Genomic DNA, 20,338 nt, shown 5'->3' with positions numbered 1-20,338 from the left:
TCATTAATCACAAAATTTCTTATGAATTTTCCTTTTCGAGTAAATAGTCCGGGCGCAAATGTCATGAATAAGGCACTCCGTGGTCATTTCTGGGTAACAGCCGTGGAAGATGTCTCAATTTCTTCGTTAGGTCCAGCATAATAAGGATCGTGATGATAAGTCGAAATCACAGGCAAACACCTCGAAAACAAGATGGCCGCCAAAATTTCCAGGGTTTTGCTATATCGCTTGTATTCCAATAACCGTTCAAGATAATCAACCTTTGTTTTGGACGAAAATATTTTAAAAACCCTCCAATACAATTTTTGTTCTATTAAATCTTCCTCTAAAGCGCATATTGTTTTAGTTATAACCTTCAAAAGCCCAAAAAAACGTTTTTTCTAATTTTTTTAAAATTTCATTCCTTTATAACTTTTTTCGTGCAAGAGATACAGAGAAATTTTGAATCTATGAAGTTTAGAGCGTTATTTCAGCTTTGGAACGATATATCTTCATGCGCTGTACGTCAGGAAATGAGTTCTCAAGCGCCCTCAAAAAAAAACCCTGCACGGTTTCTGGTGCGTTTTGCCATACACATGAGGTGACAAGCTAGAACTATAAAATCGATTTTTTCATGACTACTTCAAGATAGAGACTTGAAAACGGTCTCAATCTCTTCGTTACAACAAGCCGAATAAGAATATTGATGATGGAAACAACAAAAATATTCGACATCATTGAAAAATTCAAGATGGCGGTCATTATTGACAGAAATTTTTATATCGCTTGCTATTTAGTTATTGTGAGAGATATCGGATTGGTTTTACCACCAAAGTGTTCAGAATTAAACAAACTATGATATTTGAGAGAAGAGAATCGACTCATTTCAACCACTCTTTTCATGATTCATTCAACTTCAAAAACTTGAAACATACATTTTTCGGGGACAATATTTCACTTTCCATCCTGTAAATGTATTCGCAGTAGACATACACCAGTGTTATTGGTACAGTGTTCTAGTATATTTCTAAAGCTTCAAAATGACATCTGGTTGGAGGCAGTCAGTTCATATTCCACGGCTGGAGCGTCATCGGGAAAAGAGAGAAAAGTACTGTTTGCAGCTGAAATATGCTTTTTCCACCAAATGCCAATTCCAACAATTAGAAAATCCTTAAACTCATGACTCCTTGAAGGTACAGACTTGGGAATGGTATCAATCTCTTTATAATAATGTGTAGAAAGAGATTATCCATGATGGTAATCTCAAAAATGTTTGTCATCATAAAAAAAACAAGATGGCGGCAAAAATATGTCGATTTTTAAGAAATTGTCCGTAATTCTAATAATGTCGTGGATATCGCATCAGTTCAGCCATGTGGAAGCTCCAAAATAATCATACTACAATATCCGAAAGATTTATCTAATTCCAACAACTTCTACTATGGTTAATATAGATATCAACCAGATGTCATTTTGAAGCTTGGAAATATACTAAAATATAAACTTTGAATTATTTGTTGCCTAGAGGACTGGTACATAGAAAAAAGACAGGCTGAATCACCAGGAATACTATAAATTCTATGAAGGACCATTAAGCCATTAATTTTGAGTAGTTCAATCACTTCCATTATGGACACTGAATACATTACCGATGGACAATCAATACGTATGAAATTTATTAGCTACAAAATAAAAAACTTTGATTGAAGTGACCCCGACTACTACAATATGAATAACCATTTAGATCAAATATAAGAAATTACTCATATCTCTCATCAACTCGTACTTTTTGTTCACAAAATATTAACACAAAAATATAATTTACATTGAATGAACTCACGGCTAGTACCGTACTCAAGTTTGTCTTTTTCTGGCCGTGCTACAAATAAATTTAGGTTTATGTTTGACATCTCATTTTTGTAATCTTGTTGTCTATTAAGACATTTTTCAATGTGATCTTTGTTTCCAATAAAATTTGAATTTGAAAAAAGAATTATGAACAAACTCCTAACCAAAGAAAATCTCTGTGCTCTGTTCTAATCGGAATGTAACAATGGAACAAACACGTGGCAAGCTAGCGCTTTCGATCCAAAGAAAATTAAATTCGATCAGCTGATTGATAAAATTATTTTAAGCTTTCCAATAATTACAACATATGTTAGAATATCATGTGTCAATTATCTCAGTTCCATATGGAATTCACCTTACCATGTTCATAACCTTACTAAATAGGATCCTTTTTCATCCTTTGAAACCCTTACAGGCAAAATATCTCAAATTCCGTTCTTAGTGCGTGTCTAGCATGTTTGAAGAATATTTGTGCAGAGTTTTAAGTCTGTAGGCCAATCAGTTTGAGCTGTAGTGTGATTTTACATGAGAATTTTCAAAAAATGCCCTCTCCTGGACCCCTCTCTGCTCCTGGTCGGATTTTTTCTGCATAGATCTAATTTTTTTTCGTAGCTGAACAAAAAAGATCCTCATGACTTTGCTGTGCAATGAGCGGTTAAAAAGTACAAAATTTTTCGGGGGCCCCAGCTCCCTCAGGGGGGCAAATTCCTGAAAATCCTTTCTTAGTGGATGTTTTGAGGCTATCATAAACAATTGTGCAAAAGTTTGTAGGCTCAGTAGTTTGGGCTGTGGTGTGTTTTCATTTTTAGATATAGAGATTTATATAAATATCTCATAATGCTGAATTTCATTGTAGAGCTCCCGAAAATTTCTGAGTTGAAAACTTACAAAATTGGAAGTCACTTCCTAGTTCGGTGATGAAACCAGAAGCCCACACGATGTATATCAAGCTAGTAGGAATGATTCTCATAACGTTGGTAAAATCCAACAAAATCTGAAGATTAGTCACATGCTTCATTCATTTTTTATAATGACAAAATATAATGAAATTAGGTGTTGAGCAGCAAATAGATTACACTACTCAGAGTAAAATTAGCCAAATAAAAAATAATATTGAAATCAATTAGATTTCTCATTAATATCACAATGCCAAACCGATGAAGTTACTTAAGTCATTTAAAGTACTCGTATGTAGTCGTCAGAGCAACAGTAAAAAGGAATCGCAAGAACTCACATAATTTTTTTTTTAAGAAGCGGTCTCAAAGAGACAAATGACTGGAAGAGTATCTCGTTTTTGTTCCAATACTTGTTAACTTTTCTACTGAATAGAAAGATATGGATCACAGTCTCCAGGTTTTTGATATGGAGCACAAATACGGATTGATTTGGAAGTTTAATTTAGTAACTGTACTCCTTTACATTACTCTTCTTTGGAGTATGCACTGTGGAAGCTCATAAGGGTGTGGGTTTCTCATGATATGCCTCTTAGCTTGATATACACACTTCTGCTCCTTTCAATTCAGCATTTTATCTCCTGTAATAATTGGTCCTACAGTTCATCTATAGGGTAGTGGATCCAATGTAAACATAGCTGAAGAGCTGGAGAGCTATGTTTTCAATAAAAAGATTTTTTTACAAAAAGAGTGAAGACTCTTTTTATATTACCATATTATAGTCTCATTTGCATCGTTACAGTGCAGTTTCTACTAACAATCATGTGAATCATACTATTATTTACTGATATACCTAATATTATCAACTCTCTATTATATCAACTCTTGGTTAACTGTGTTAATATTTCAAGAGAATATTTTATGACGGGTGATTTGAAAATGTTAATCCTGAAAGCAAATATGTTGGTACCTCCATTATAAATCAAGAGCTTATAAATATATAGGTCATACATTCATTGTTGTTGTATTGCTTTTTAAATAATGAAAATCTTGAAAACGGAGATATTATTACATTGGAATGAGAGAATATGCGTGATTGTATTATTTTAATAGAGATTCATTTCCATGTAACTGAACACAATGTAGGCATTAGCACAACCGTCAGTCAACAATACAGTAAAAATCAAGCTAAGAGGACTGTCTTTAGTTGAATTATACACACGGAGTGTATGTCGCGCGGCGACGGTAACGCTATCTGTTAGATTCAAAGGGGATCATTTATACACACGGATACACTCCATACAAACTCTGTACAGTAGAAGCTTCTGCCCAGGTCCTCGCTTCTACCGTACAGAGTGTGTAAAAGGTCCTCGCTTCTGTGCTTTACAAACCCACACACACACACACAACACACACACACACACACACACACACACACACACACACACGCTATCACTTCATGCTCTGACACATGATTTCCAGCATATACAACATAATTGAAAACTTTTCATGGAAAGTCTGAGATATGAAAGTGCGGTTTTCGCTATTCATTTTCTCTTGGAACTCTGTATCGTAATCATGTATCAAATGACTATCTTCTCATTCAAAAAAAAAATGAATTTGCATTCATATGAGGGACAATGATGTTGATGAGACAGAGTCTATTTTGAAGAATAATTTGTTTTTCAAATAGAATCCTAATTGGAATCCACAATTTAATTATTCTTTTAGAATAATTCAACTGTTCACTTGATTTTCACCAACAGTTCATGAACGAGTTCTCTAACCCAGGGGGCTACTAGTAAGAAAAAGTTATTAAAAGGAAAAGAAGAATGTTGACTAAAGTATATGAGTAAGTGGAAATGAGGCCGTGGAGTAAGTGGAGGAGGAAGAGAATATCGGAGAACAATTATTGGCCTATCGATCGTTGGCGGGGAGCAGTAGCAAGCCAGAACATGTGCTCCTGAATGTCCATGATGAATGAACCGTCTGAAGGCATGTATCCCCATCTCCACCCACCCACAACCACCTCACTCTCACATCCCAATCATTAGGGTCTTCCCCTCCCAACAATCATCTCTAACCTCTCATCAACACCCTCTCATCACCGCACGCACACACACTCACCCCCCAAAAAGCAAACTCAGTATTTTTCCGCGCCGCAGACGATTTTTTAATTGAATAGTGTGTCATTTACCCGGTGGTTTGATTTCCTGGTGAGGTTGATCGTTGGCGATCTCATCTCGATTCAAGCAGACCCAACAGAAAACAATCAAGTTAATGAGCGTGTGTAAAGGTTATTCAATAAACTATGATCACAAATTTCACCAATTACAAGCCAGAAGGGAAGCGACGCTACGGGATAGTATTTCATTCTTCATTATTGTTTCATAATTTATTATTTGAAGGAGCTGGGAACATGAATTTTGGATAGCAAGTGAGTATGTGTTAATTTTGAAATGAAATGAATGTTTATTATTTTTCGAAAATAATAATGTATCCAAGAATGAAATTTAGAGAATGATTATCTCCAAGAATCAATCAATTTCTTGTCTCATAATGTCATAATGTCAAAATAATAATATAATGTTTTTGGAACGTCTCTTAGTAACGCTTCCGAATTTCAAACATATTCTTGAATGGAGCTGTTTCTGATTCATATTTTTAGATTGTGACGTTGAGATTTACTCCTTCGAATGTCCAGATACCGAAGATCTTTCAATTTTATCTTCTATTCCCATCTGTGATATGAGCAGAAACAAAATCTCTTCAACCTAGAATCCCAATAGATTTGTTCTCCCACCAGGTAACATTGTATGTAACCTATGTTATAATAAGAGCATTCAATGAATGAGGTACAGTATTCAATTCACATTCAAGCATACTAAACATAATTATCCAAGTATAACCCAGACTATCAGGCCTATACAATAGATACATAAATTTCCAAAGAGATATAGCCTATTTCAATTTACTGTTCATGAGAAATGAATATTCCTCTTATCAGAGATCAACCACAGAAACTGAATATTTTATTGGTACATTCAAGCCTGCATTGGAGCTTTCCACGACTATACAATCAATAACTCAATTTTCCAAGGAAATTCACCAAGGTAATATTCTCCTTTTTTGGGTCCAACGGGAGAAACTGGAATTTCCGTCCTATGTCATGAATTCAAGCATTAATTATAATAGTCTATTATGCCTATAATATAATCGATAATTCGAGAAAAAACGGAAAGTTTGAGGAAATAATTATAGGGATAATTATCTTCTCCTTCTTAAGCACCGGGAACTCCATGCTGTGTCAAATTTAAAGTCCTCGATAACTTAGGAAAGTGGCTAATGAGAACAATGAGTTCAATATTCCGCTGTAAATTGTTATAAAGAACTGCCATTGCTGTTAGTAAGGGATGACTATTGAAAACTCCCACCCTCCACAACTTAATTTTTCTTTTCTCCTTTTCTCATGTCCATCAACTCCCTACAAAACGTTCTCTCTTCTCCCGTTTATTAAGAGTCTCTAGTGTCAAACAAAGTTGTATTGGAGCCCGGTAATGATGATTGCCTTTTGATAGGCCATTGTTCCTGCAAAGAAGTTCAATTTTCCGATAGGATGGAAGACATGTTTTTTCTGCCTCTCCTTCTACGCCCTATCATGAACCCATCATTTTCGGAAACGGCTGTTTAGGCGACTATTAAAGTTAAGAAAATGAATCGGTATTACGAAAAAAAGAGGTATATAAGTTTAAGAAGGAGAAGTAGAGGGTAAAGAAGGAGAAGAATAAGGAGGAAAGAACAAGAACAAGAACAAGAACAAGAACAAGAACAAGAACAAGAACAAGAACAAGAACAAGAACAAGAACAAGAACAAGAACAAGAACAAGAACAAGAACAAGAACAAGAACAAGAACAAGAACAAGAACAAGAACAATAAAAAAAACAAGAAAAAGAACAAGATTAAGTAGAAGATGAAGAAGAAGAAGAAGAAGAAGAAGAAGAAGAAGAAGAAAAATAGTAGGATTGGGAAGATGGAGTTGGAAGAGGAATGAGTATAGGAAGAAGAAGAAACAGATTGAGGAGTAGAATGAGGAGAGGTCAAAAAAGTAGAGAAAAAAAAGATGGATGATCCAATACATGAATAATTTGATCATGGGAGTCGGCAATTCGAAGAAGCCTAAAAGAGGATAAAGAATCAAAAATGAAGATGAAGAATCAGTGGAGAGGGAACAAGAGAGTGATTGTATGAGTTTTCTGATGAAATAAAGAAATTGAAACTCATTCATAGAGAAGGGAACAAACTGAAGTGACAGAGAAAAAAAATAGTGGAAGTGGAACAGGGATGATATGAGTTTGAGAAGAAGAACAAGCTTGAGTGAGTGGAGTGAGGGAGAGATGGATCACTTGATGAACAAGGGGGTAAGCAGGCGAAAGAAACAAGTCGAAGAAGAAGTTGAGAAGATGAGAACTTCCCCTTCCCCCAATTCCAACTTGCAGTCTCTCCTTTGTTCTCGTTTTCAGTTTTCTTTTCTGCTTCAATGAAGTATGCTAATGTTTAACAACAGCAAGCGCACTCATGCTCCAATTATCTTTGCACAGCCTTCTTATGCTAACTGTACGCACTCTCCTTTGTGTCCCTATTTCTTCTCCTCCTCCGTCCCATCATACTACCTCTTCCCTATCCACAACCTCTTGCTATTCCTCCTCCTCATCCTCAATATTTGTTTATTCGTCTCGACAGCCAGCTGTTTTTCCACCAATTCCTCCCAGCTACCAGCTACGTCATCTTCTGCCTCTGGCTGGTTATTGCGCCGCGTTTTTCTGTTGTAAGATTCACTTCATGATGTCAGCATTCCTTATGAATTGAATCAATGCTTCCCATCCAAACAAGGCTGTCATTTTGGAGTGAATCTGACAATGATAACCGCCACTGTTCCCATCATTTTATCTGCAGAAAACCAGAGTTTTTACTGAATATTAATAGCTGGCTATACGATATTATTCAACATACAACGTAGTATATTGTTAGCGTACTAGGCAATAATATTTTTGGTCTTTTCCTGTTAATATAATCTGTTTACCAGAACCAATGGAGTGGAATACAATCTCCAGGAGTTTAATGACTTTCATGTGATATGAAAATATTTGGATAGCTATTCCAATTCTTGGGTCTCCACTAAATAGGTTATTCCAAGTTTTTTCAAGATGTGGAACATCAATAAACGATACAAGTAAGTAATCATCATCCTCCTCTCTACCCACGCACAAACCGAGAGCATACGAGGTGTGGCTATAAAAAACTGGACTGATAATTTAAAACATTTTATTTTTATTCTATACATAATTACTTATTATCACCTTCAATATACACCCCTTCTACATCCTACAACGCTTTATGCGAATTTTGCATTGTTGGAATCAGTGCTGTAAACTGAAGTCATCTTCTGTAAACTGTTTCAGGACTCTTTCAGGCCGCTTTCTCTTGAACAGCTTCTACACATTCAAATCTCGTACCTTTCAATGCAGATTTTACCTTAGGGAGAAGATGAAAGTTACATGATAATAGGTCTGATGAGTAAGGTGGATGTTCATATACTTGGTCAGGAACCGCTCAACAAAATAACAACACTAATGTAAATGAAGGTTATGACTCAACGAAGTTGTTCACAGAAACGAGACTAATTGCATTCTGAAGAGGGAGTCTCAAACTAAGAAACTGTTAGCAATGTTGGTTGGCGCATGCGCATTCGTTTCATTGCAGTGTCATTCCCGTTTTTTAATAGCCACACCTCGTATGTCGATAAGAATCTTTTTTCAAGATAAATTCTCGAATAATCTCTTCCGCATCAAGTCTTGTATAAGACCTTAGTTTTAGACAATGTCTAACAAATAGGATAAGCAAACATGAGTGGATAAACAAACCTGCGGAGTAATCAGCAGAGGCTGGGGAAGAATGGATGACGTAAAACGGATAAATAAGTAGATTGGTGGAATGACGCGACAGTTCGAAGATTTTCATCAGCTACGCAGTTAATTTATCGCAACAATGAGTTGAGCCCTTAAAGGTTAGACCTCTTCATTAGTATGCACAGCCACAGAGGGCTTCACTTCTTTCTCTTGAACTATCTTATTCTCTCTCAGTTTCTACTCTGCATTAACCAAGTTTTCTCTCTCTATTCCATCACCATCTTCCCTTTCCGCTACCAGGCCATCAAGGAAATACAGAGTTTCAACTGTAGGGTGAATTTGAACTGTTACAACAAGTTACATATTGGTGTTCTGCTACGTATATCTTCAACACCAAAGACATGAGGAATGACACGACACATATATTGTTGAATTTTAATACTGTGTATGAGAAATTGTAAGAATTCATTCACTGCGAGTTACCTTTCGCCAAAACCAAATATTATCCAGCTGAGTTGGAAGACTGTTGATCCGCTTTGCAACACTACGTTCCTATTAATCGATCAATAGATTAATCGTGTGAACGATATTGAAGGTGAGAGAGGATAAATCTTCCTTTATAAAACAAATAAAAAAAGGAAAATGCTTCAGATGATAAAAGTATGATTCCCAAATTGAAAATTGAAATTGAAATGGTAGATTCCCATAAATTTCTCATAATGATTTCTTATAATGAATTCAATAATCTACAGTTAACCAGCCCAGTACACGACACTATATGCCTATACTATGTACTTATTCCGAATAGGGTAATCTACACTATATATTATAATCTGTTCTGTATGATAATGACGGTTGATTATCCTAATAACGTCCTGGTTGTGGAAAGTCAAGTATTTTCTTACACTTACTGCCGAGTGAGTAGATTAGCCTTGGCGAAAAGAGAGCCAGCGTCATTAGGGAATAAAGTCAGCAGACTAATGTACAACAGGACGACACCACAAGTATCTATTGTCTGGTAGGCTTTGTTGGTATTCCCCCTCGTCAGTTCGATTTACTCTCTCACACGTACACACAACATACGCACACATCCTATTTGCATGCGCATTCAATGATTCAAACACAAGTCAGAAAATATGGCAGAAACTTTCCCGAGACTAACGTCGTGGTTGCATTGTGAACTTTTCCTCTTTTTTCAACAATGTGCTCACATCGTACATCATAGACTGCGCACCACGAAAATATATAGCAAAGTTTTCCTGTAGTATCTACAATTTTTCTTTGTTCTTTTCTCTTCATTTGCCTAATGTAACTAGCAGACGGAAGTCACCAACTCATACACTCTAAAACTCTAACCAGCCAACCGCTATCATTTCTTCTGCCTTTGTACTCAACTTCAACGTCCATTCCGCTTCCTCTAAACTTCTTCTATACTCATACACAAGATATATATGAGGCACATATATTTATACTCTAGATATATGATATTTCTGCTGAAAAAAGGCAAAGGGAGAAGTGCGGCTTGTTTTGCCCTATAATCATTTTGGGCTCTTCATTCCAGTCGTCTTTTTTGGTGCCCTGATAAGGAATTGGCTCTTCAGAATTTTCATTTTGTTTCATATTATGATGTCGTCGGTCGTATTGTAGAGAGAGAAAAAGACTTACTTTGACAATAGACGTATTGGATCCATGTGATGTTATTGGTATTGGGTTGATTTGATGTGATCTTGATAATCTGTGTGAAGATTCAGTTAATCTTGATCATCAAAAATAAAATAAAAATCTGGTGTGGCGCACTCACACAACTTTCCTTGCCGTTATGAAAATCTATCACCAGACGCTAGTGTTCCCGCGCATCTCAAGTCCACTATTAAAAGATCTAAGCCAGCTGGTGACAGGACAATAACGCTGGAGACACACGAGGTCTGCTATCTCTTCATGGTGAATTATTTAATAGAATCAATAGTTGCCAACAGTTTGCAATTTAATTACAACATTTTCTGGAGTTTCAAGCTCATTTTCAATTCTAGGTGAAAATGTTACGAGACATTGATTGTAGAGATTTTCATGCTCAATCTTTTTCCCTTGAATTTTTTTGTTTAAATTGTATCTGAAGCCTGATAATTGGGAATCTAAGATCAAATTTTACATAGATGAGGCGGAGCTCCTGAAATTTTCACAGATATGGGACTTGTGGCAGTTGATAGAGCTTCCCAATTACTATTGTAAATATAAATTTGATCAAAATCGTTGGAGCCGTTTTTGGCCGTTTTCGAGAAAATCGTGAAAACCCCTGTTTTTGACAACATTTTCGCCATTTTAGCCGCCATCTTGAATTGCATTTGATCGAAATTGTACGTGTCGGATCCTTATAGTGTAAGGACCTCAAGTTTCAAGTCATTCCGTTAATTGGGAGATGAAATATCGTGTACACAAACGCACATACACTCATACACACACACACACATACACATACAGACCAATACCCAGAAACCACTTTTTTGAATTCAGGGGACCTTGAAACGTATAGGAATTTGGAAATTGGGGTACCTTAATTTTTTTTGGGGAGCAATACTTCACTTACCTAGGTAATAGGGCAAGGAAAGTAAAAATATTATCTGTGAATTATCAATGGAAAATGGTCAACGGGTGGTTGATGTGAACCCCGTCCACGCCAAGGTCACTGAATTAATTGTAGGTAACTCTTGATTGAGGTGGCACACTGTTGTGTTCCAAGTGTTTCTCCCACTCGAGAAAACTTGAGCAGACGGCAGGTTGGTGTATTCAGAGTGCACCCTGATGTAGTCTCGATGCACCTAATACCAGCAAACGCCAATTCCTGGATGATGCCAATTCTTGGCTTCCTAGCTTCCATTAGCATAAGGTGACTGCCTGTATCTTGGATGTCACACTATACATCCAGGAATCGTTAATGGATGACTGCAAACTGGGCTCGATCAGGTGTCATCAGAGGATGGTGGGGTTGCTTCAGCTGATACCACATCATCAGCTGGGTCACGTAGCCATGATGTGAGAGTGCAATCGTCTGGAAAAGTTCAGACTAGGATACATTGGAGGCACAGTCTCTAACAATTCAACAGAGCAGAACTTTGATTTGCGAAAGAAAATGTTGCTGAATTACCTTCTTCCATATTCCTATGTCTTCTTATTATATTCTTTCTTTACAATTTTCCTGCTCAATCATTTTCTTCTGGTTATCTTTGGGATACCTTTTTCCTTCTCTACATTCTTAATTCTCTCTCTTATCCTCACATTACATCTTTCTCTCGCATTCCCATCCATCCAATCCATTCAACCATTTATCTCCATCTTTCACCTTGTTTTTCTCCTTCCATCTCTGGCAAGATCGGCTGAATCTTGCAGAGAAGAGAACGGGCAAGGAAATGAAGCGGAACTGAAATATATTCCTTTTAAAAATTCAACTTGCTGCTCGTCTCTTTCTCCTCGTTTGGTTCAATACAGTAACACGTGAAACCTCACACTCTGTTACATATATCCATACAGAGAGCCTGAATTCGTAATGTATATAGTGTCTGAGACGAATCATCTGCCGAAATTGGAGTAATTTACATTGTGGTGCTTTTGCACCATTTTCCAATCAAAATTCATATCAGATAGAGGCTGGTTTAGAAGGAAGAGATCGGGCATTTTTATTGAGCTACGTATCGTATTCTTCCGCTTCTATTGTGGAAACTGATCGTGTATTCAGATCAGGTTGAAGGATGCAGTTTGAAATAAGTGTGTAATATATATTCGCCGTTTGCTGCCCCTAAGTGGAGCATCTTTACTGGCTCAGGCGAATGGATAGATGGCTTCAATTCTGATGAATGCAAAGTGGAATCGAAGGAAGTGCTACGCTCTTAGTGATTATTTTTATTTGTTTTCTTGTTTTGTGAGGGATCAAGTTATCGCGAATGCTATCTATTTCGTTCTCAGACAGGATCTGGAGTTGCAATTTTGTCTCGTTTCTCATCATTGACGATTCACGTTGAATAACAATAATATTGTTGATGATCGTACCTCTACATATTTTTAAGAGGAAGTTATCAGTGTTTAGATTTGTTTCTATGCATATGTGACTATGATAATCATTTTTCTATTATTATTTTTTCTTCCAAGCCTTTATAACATCCGTCATGACGATAAAAGTAATTGGTATTATGGGAATTATAATTGATGGAAATGTACTATTCATAATTATTGATATAACATAGCTTGATATATTCGTTAATATCTAGAGATCTTAATAAAAATGTGATACATTGGTTCGAACATCTCCATTTGGGCCCTGTTACATGAGAATACAGTAAGTTACATCATTAAAACCTGATTGGCTTCTATCACACCTCGCATGTCTTCTTCTTCTCTTGTGATCTGTGTCTCCCCTCCTCCTGCCCACTTCTTTTCTTCTATCTATTTTCCTTTCCTGAATTCCACATGATCATGAATCATATAACGTCAATCTATACATATTGGATGTTAAACGAAGAAGCTGAGGTCCTATGAACTTTTGATTTTGAATTCCAAAATATATATTGTGATAATTGACATTCTATTCAATCACATGCAACACGTACTTATGGAGGTGTTTCGTCCTCTCCTCAATTCAAGGTCGATTATCGATCCACTCAGGCTCTCTCCAGCCAATCAATGAATTGCATTCATTGTGAGAACGACAGCATGTTCCAGTAGTAACCGAACACAGTTAACGCGAAAACCACGAAAATCAATCTTGCAGTGGTACAGTCTTTGTATTGTTATCGTAATAATGATCGGATAGCAGTGAACGATTCAAAGGAATGCGCAATATTGAATCGGCCCATTGTTGGGAGAGTGAGTGATTTGAGAATGGAGTAAGCGGTCAACTCAACTACTCTCTGTTCAACTCAACCAGAGTTAACTAGCGACTAGTTAGTAGAAGGAGAGCGCACTCAGTTGGCTGCAGCATTGCTGTTTTCATCTCGCTTCTCACTAGTACTTGTTCGTTCCTCCTCCTCATTTATCATTTCCCCAGCCTCTTTCTTTTTATTCCACTTCTTCTCTTCCCACCCTTTTTTCATCTTTTTATATCGCTTCTCACTTCTTCCCCTATCCCTTCTCCTTTTCTCCAGCTTTATCATCAACATCTTCTTTTTTGTCTTCATTAATCGCACTTATTCATCCTCATTTAACCGCGCTTCTCACTACATGTCTATCCTTTTTCCTTCTCTTCTCCATTCTCATTTTCTCCGTCTCTTTCACATATTTATTCCCCGTACTTTTCTCTCCTAATCTTCTTCGTTCTCTCCTCTCCTATTATCTATTCCTAGTTTGTGCAACATCTATTTCAAACCTCTTCAAACCTCTTGAAACCTCAATTTCCATTCTTTCTCCAGTTATCATTCTCTTAATTATTCATTCTTCATTCTGAATCTATTCTCACCTCTCACTTCTACATCTGTTATTTTCCCCACAGTTTTTGTAATGTTTTGCTGGTATTTCGCATATTTGTTTCTCTTGTCTTCTAACTATTTCTCACTCCTTTATCAAGTTCCTCTTTCTATATACCTTCCCTTCCCCCTTTCTCCTCTTGCTTCCCAATGAACCTCCTATATCTGAAAATTGTGGGAAATTTGAAATTTATTCTCCCAAAAAATACATTACAATAATATATAACTGAAAATAGTGGAAACATAATGCTTTGAACAACCCCTGAATCTCATTATTTACTTTTGAACTGTGTCTCCTATTCTCTTGTTCACTTCCATTCTTTTCGATATTATCTTCTCCTGATCATATATTATATATATTATCCTTTCTCTGCTCCTTCTACTTTCAATTTCCATTTCTAATTTCACTTTTAACAATTATCAAATGGGTTGCCCTTCTTTTCATCCTACTTTTCCATCACGCCGTCCTTGATTGGTCGTTCCCTACTCGAGTCTACTCCCTCTTCTTCTATCTGAACATTTTTCCTTCATGCTCTTTCACATTCTCTTCTCCCTTTTTGTTTTTTGTCTCAACACTACCAGTCCTCCCAAATCCTCGTCCTTCTCTTTTGCTTTTTCCCTTCTTTCTCGCACACTAGCACTCTCCTGCTGGCGACAGTGACTGGCTAAGAGACTGACTGGCGCGCTTCTAGCCAATTGCAGATATTTGAGAAGAAATTTATAGTTTCGCCGGTCGCCAGGCAACGCTTGGCTTTCCGGTTGCCATGACAACGAGAGGCGGGCCACGGTGATCAGTGGAGCTCTGAGACCGGCGAACAAATTTTAGGCCCGATTTCATTAAGCTTTGCGAATATTTATCCGACTTGTTAATGGACCAACCAGCCTCTTGATGAGCCCATCACCTCCTTACTTCATTGATGGGGGTAATGTACCTCTCTTTGCTTCTCTAAGCGATTCACCCTATCCTATGCTCCCTTCACAGTAGTCACTGGAAAGGTGTGAATGAACTCATTCGAATCAAGATTGATTGCCAGAACTAATAAATTTTCAACTCTTAGACCAGGAATAGTTGAATATATTGTAGACAATAGGTGGATGATTATCTCGAACAAACTCAATAACTATCAATCTGAAGTACAATCTCATCTCAAATCTGAGTATCTTGTAACAGTCTCACAATAATCATAGATAGCATGATAGTGAATTCAAATTCATCACAAAATTGGAAAAACATAACATTATCAACTCACAATAATAGTTAAATATTCAGCTTGTTGAAGAAACTGAATGGAGTTTCTTTATTTTATTCAAATCAGATAAAAATAAATCTCGATTTTAATTTAATTACATATAGCCTATATCCATTTCTTGAACTCAATCACAAAAGAAAACATTGAACAACGAGAGATAAGAGATTGACTTTTTGTGTAGTTGAGAAGTTGAAATTGTGGTAATTATTCATATTAAATAAAAATACTAAGAAATTGTCGAAAACCACAGATTTATTGAAAGTTAGAAAAAACTTTTTCGGTTGTTACACCATTGTTCAAGCCAATTTCTTTGTATAGTTGTTTTAGTTTTCCTTTATCCACTGCATAATAGTGCTGAGGAAGAGATTTTGTCCTGTTATCGTTTTCATTCCCACGACTTGAGCCATCCCCTCCGCTCTAGGCGTGTGCAGCCCGGAGCTGAGCTCAGTTGCAAAACAGATCTCATTGTCGACAGATCATTGTTTTTCGTTTAGATAGTTGATCCATAATTATTAGCAACTCCTATTTGTTTAATTTGTTATTTTTCGAATATGTCATCGTGGGAAATTCGTCCCATTATTATTGTAAATATAATATATTCGTTTCGTTTAGTAATTGATTCATAACTTGTGCTTGTGTTTGTGTTTGTGAAAATAAATTGAGAGTGAAATCGAACGCCCTAAATCGTTTAAAATACTTTGAGTAAAATATATATCCAGACAGTACAAATGTTTGAGGACGAAGGCCCACAAGAGCCGATCACACACCATCTCAGAATAATATCGATTTGTTCTCACCCATCTGTCTCCTTCATATTCCTTATTCCAATTTACCACCTGAAACCCTGTTTGTAACAGATCGGTATATCATTACGTCATAGTTTGGATTGGGGTAAGTGATTTTTCCTATTTGTTTTCCTGGGTCTAAATACTAATGTGCTGAATTGGATATATGAATGTGTTTCTTTGTATCATACAGTCCAACCCAAGAAACCAGAGGCAAAAGGCCTTTGGATTCGTAGAAATTCGCAACAATCTGATAAACAGATTAGAATCTATCAGTTCATCAGATATTGACAATGGTGTAACAACCGAAACCGGTCTTTCGATAAATCTGTGGTTTTTGACAATTATTTCTTAGTAATTTTATTTAATATGAGAGATTGACTCATAAATGAGATTACTTGGAATGAAATATTTTCGAATTTTTCTTTTCTATCTTGGAATACATGAAATAGATCAATCAATCAGAGGATATTATCACAATCGAATTCCATAGTCTCAAGATCCTGACACCAAGTGTAGATGTCGGTTATAATTTGTTTATTATTTCCTACACAATTCATTTTCATTCATGAGAGAATTGCAGAACTATGAAATAATCAGGAATAGCTCCAGGTTCACATTTTCTCATTGTTTTAAGTAGACCTTTAGAAAACAATCATCACAGAAAGACACAAGAAACTGCTGAAACTAAAGTATGGGAATATAATTTAGGATAGTATAACTTAGTTCACCCAACCACCAACTGTTCTATAACTTTTCATCCAATATTATTCACAAGTAACCATAAAATATGTCCCACACTAAACCATAACGGCTTCACATTGTCCATAATTCATTCGGGCCGGTAACATGTGAAATAAATGGAAGCACCATGCTAGGGCTGACCCCTTCCACTTCAATAATGTAGCTTGCTGGCTGCAGACGCGGGCTACTACTATACATTATAATGGATGAGAGGCTATTCGTGCAGGGTGCTAGGATGAGATTGTGGAGAACGGATGGATAGAGACAAATGTGGTGAACATGGAAGGTGGAAAGAAGATGGAAGAAGAAACGTGTAACAAATAGTGAGGGGGAAGTGGAGAAGTGAGAAAGATAAAGAAGTGAGGTCTAGAACATGGACAAGGTGAGAAAAAGGGGAAGGATAGAATGAGAATAGAAGAATAAGGAGACGACGATGAGAAAGGGAATAAGAAGGTTGGAGGGAGGATAATATGAGGAAGGAGGAATGAGGGAAGAATGGAAAGACAAAAAGGAGAAAATTGAAGATGGAACAAGGAAGATGATGAAACAAAGTGGAACAAAGAGATGATCATCATGAAGAAGAAGTGGGAAAAGGTGAGAAAGGGAAAGAAGACGAAGAAAAAGGAGAAAAAAGGTGAAGATCGTGAAGCTTCAATGAACTGAGACAGTTGGAAGAAATAAGGATATAATGAAAAAGCTTAGAAGAAAAGGGTGTAGTGATCAGTGAAGGAATTGGATAGAGAGGAAAGAATAGTGAACTGGTATAAAAACAGTGTCAGATTAGATAAGGTAGAAATGTGAGCTGGGATGGTCAGAGTCGGGGACATTGATAATCCCAAACAATAATTGCATGTCACACTGGAATATACGTCATGGGGAAAACTACAAGAACGAAGGAGTAGAATTACAAGGTGATGAAGAAAAATGACAGAAAGAAGTGTAATCTTCCTCTCACATAGAACAAAGTAGAATAGGGAAACGAGCAGTTCCAACAATGTCACAATGAAGACGTACGCGGAAAATGTCATGGATGAAACATTTAAATGAAGATACATATTTCAGAGACGGAAAAGGGCAAATCTCAGCCGATAAAGGGCCGAAACGCGTTGCAATAAATGCAGGGATGGGCGTTGCAGCTGGCACACACGGCGAACATGCTTCGACTCCGGTAAGGGCTCCGGTAAAGGCTAAGGGCGCACTTTAGGGTCCACCAGACAGGCCCTACGTGCCCTTGTTTCATGCAAGATACATTTACAACTAGCCGTTCGCTGCTACAGCAGCAATATGTGTATCGTTTAAATGTGCCACCCTTATGGCGGGGCGATTCCGTATTCGACCTAGCGTAATATTGGAGTCATGCTCCAACAACGATAGAGACATCACGTAGCTCATCTATCATACAATGGATATCTGCTGGCAAAAATGACCAGCTGTCCAGAAACGGTTATGGTGAATGGAAATGAATGGTCGCGAAGGTTATGGGATAGTAGAAGTTGAAAACAAGAAAACAAATGTGAATGGTCGCCTTGCTGCGAATAGTTCACCTATTTTATTACAGTTATTTGAAGACATTCTATAAAGATGTTCTGGTGGGAATTTCTCCATTTCACGTTGGAATATGCTGTGAATTTGGCATTCAAGAAACAATTTTTCTTGTGCATTTTTTGAGAGAAATGTTAGATCCTGATAAAATTTGCATCTCATGTTGTTGGAGACTGGAGCATTACATTAAATAACATTACAAGAGTAAGCATAACATTTTGCAGCTCTCGTATTTGGGAGTTGGGTAGTCTTCATTGAACAGTATTCAATCATAGCAATTAACTGAGCTCTCAGCACATTTTTAGTTCAATTGAGCTCTAGCTCCATATTCTTTCCCCTCCATGTAAGCTGAGGTAGAGAAAGTGAAGGTAGGTAGGTTCTCACTTATCCACTCTCTTGGTTCATCCAGCAATCCCACGCTCCTGTCAAAGTCATGAATAAACTTTGAAAAATTAAGTGAGTTGTTCAATTGAAACTAACATCCGAGTGTAATCTGATTGCAACGCTCTTTTCTGAAACGATTTATCCATCCAATGTCATGCTTGGAAGTTCACATTAAATTTTGTAATGACAGAAGTAAAGGCATAACTTCTCACATTTTGAAATACAACATGTAGATAATTTCATCTCAGGATGGTTCTCAAAATACTTTTACATTTTTAATGGAGTCGGTTGTTATGATTCCAGTTTGAATGAACCCATATAATATTCTATCAGCTCTGTTAGAAGATCCACTGCTGATTCAAATAGAACTGCATTCTCAACTATTCATCCGTATGAAATATACTCATGAACAATTTATCCTAGAATTGATTGCATTGGATCGACGTCTCATGAGCTACTAGTCTCATATGATAATTATGTGTATTATTGACCGAGCGAAGTGAGGTCTAAGATTCAAGTCGAGGGTTTTGCATTTCTCTTCATGTTTATATGTATTTTACTTTCCTTGCCCTACTACCATAGGTAAGGAAAGTATTGCTTTCCAAAAAAAATTAAGGTACCCTAATTTCAAGTTTTCTATACGTTTCAAGGTCCCCTGAGTCCAAAAACATGATTTTTGGGTGTTGGTCTGTGTGTATGTGTGTATGTGTGTATGTCTGTGAACACGATAACTCCATTCCTAATCAACCGAATGACTTGAAATTTTAAACTTAAGGTCCTTATACCATGAGGATCCGACAATAAGAAATTCAATAAAATTGAATTCAAAATGGCGGATAATTACTAAAAAACCATGTTTTTCACGGTTTTCTCGAAAACGGCTCTAACGATTTTCTTCAAATTTATACCATGGATAGCTATTTATATGCCCTATTAACTGACATGAGTCTCATTTCTGAGAAAATTGCAGGAGCTCCGTAATATTCTTGAGAAAAATGGCGGATAATTACTAAAAAACCATGTTTTTCACGATTTTCTCAAAAATAACTTGACCGAATTTTTTTCAAATGCATACCCTGTATAGTTTTTTATCAGCTCTATCAACTGGCATGAGTTTCCTTTCTGGGAAACTAATTGGGGGTCCACCCCATCCTTGATAAATGGACTTAGAAACCACCTTCTCGTACATGAGGTAGGTAGGTAGCGCAGTTCATAAAAAGAACACATAGTCGAGATATTTCATCTGTAGAACAGCTGTTTTGACGACTTTAAAAAAATGAGGACTAAAAAAATCATCGAGTTTCACAATTTACGCAAAGGAAAAAGTACTCTGAAAACAATTATATATACACATATACAGAAGTCTGATCGTAGTTTCAAATATGAGCAAGGAAAGTTGTGTGAGTGTACCACACCAGATTTTTATGTTTATTTATATGTTTATATGTTTATATATGGTTATCCCACCAATTACCGACCAATTAGTTTACTTAATAATCTAGCGAAAGTTGTAGAAAAATTATTAAAAAATAGATTAGTGAGTTATTTGGACCCTT

General features: G+C 36.7%; 1 protein-coding gene across 1 annotated transcript in view; it reads right to left on the bottom strand.

Annotated features, from left to right (window-relative positions):
- The window catches only part of LOC111048708 (unconventional myosin-Ie), a 438,987-nt gene that overhangs the window by 145,046 nt on the left and 273,603 nt on the right, over positions 1–20,338 (bottom strand). The gene's annotated exons all lie outside the window — the stretch shown is intronic.

This window comes from Nilaparvata lugens, chromosome 2 (assembly GCF_014356525.2).
Source record: "Nilaparvata lugens isolate BPH chromosome 2, ASM1435652v1, whole genome shotgun sequence".
NCBI lineage: Eukaryota > Metazoa > Arthropoda > Insecta > Hemiptera > Delphacidae > Nilaparvata > Nilaparvata lugens.
Note: the sequence above shows the minus strand (reverse complement) of the source record. Positions and strands in the feature narration are given on the sequence as shown.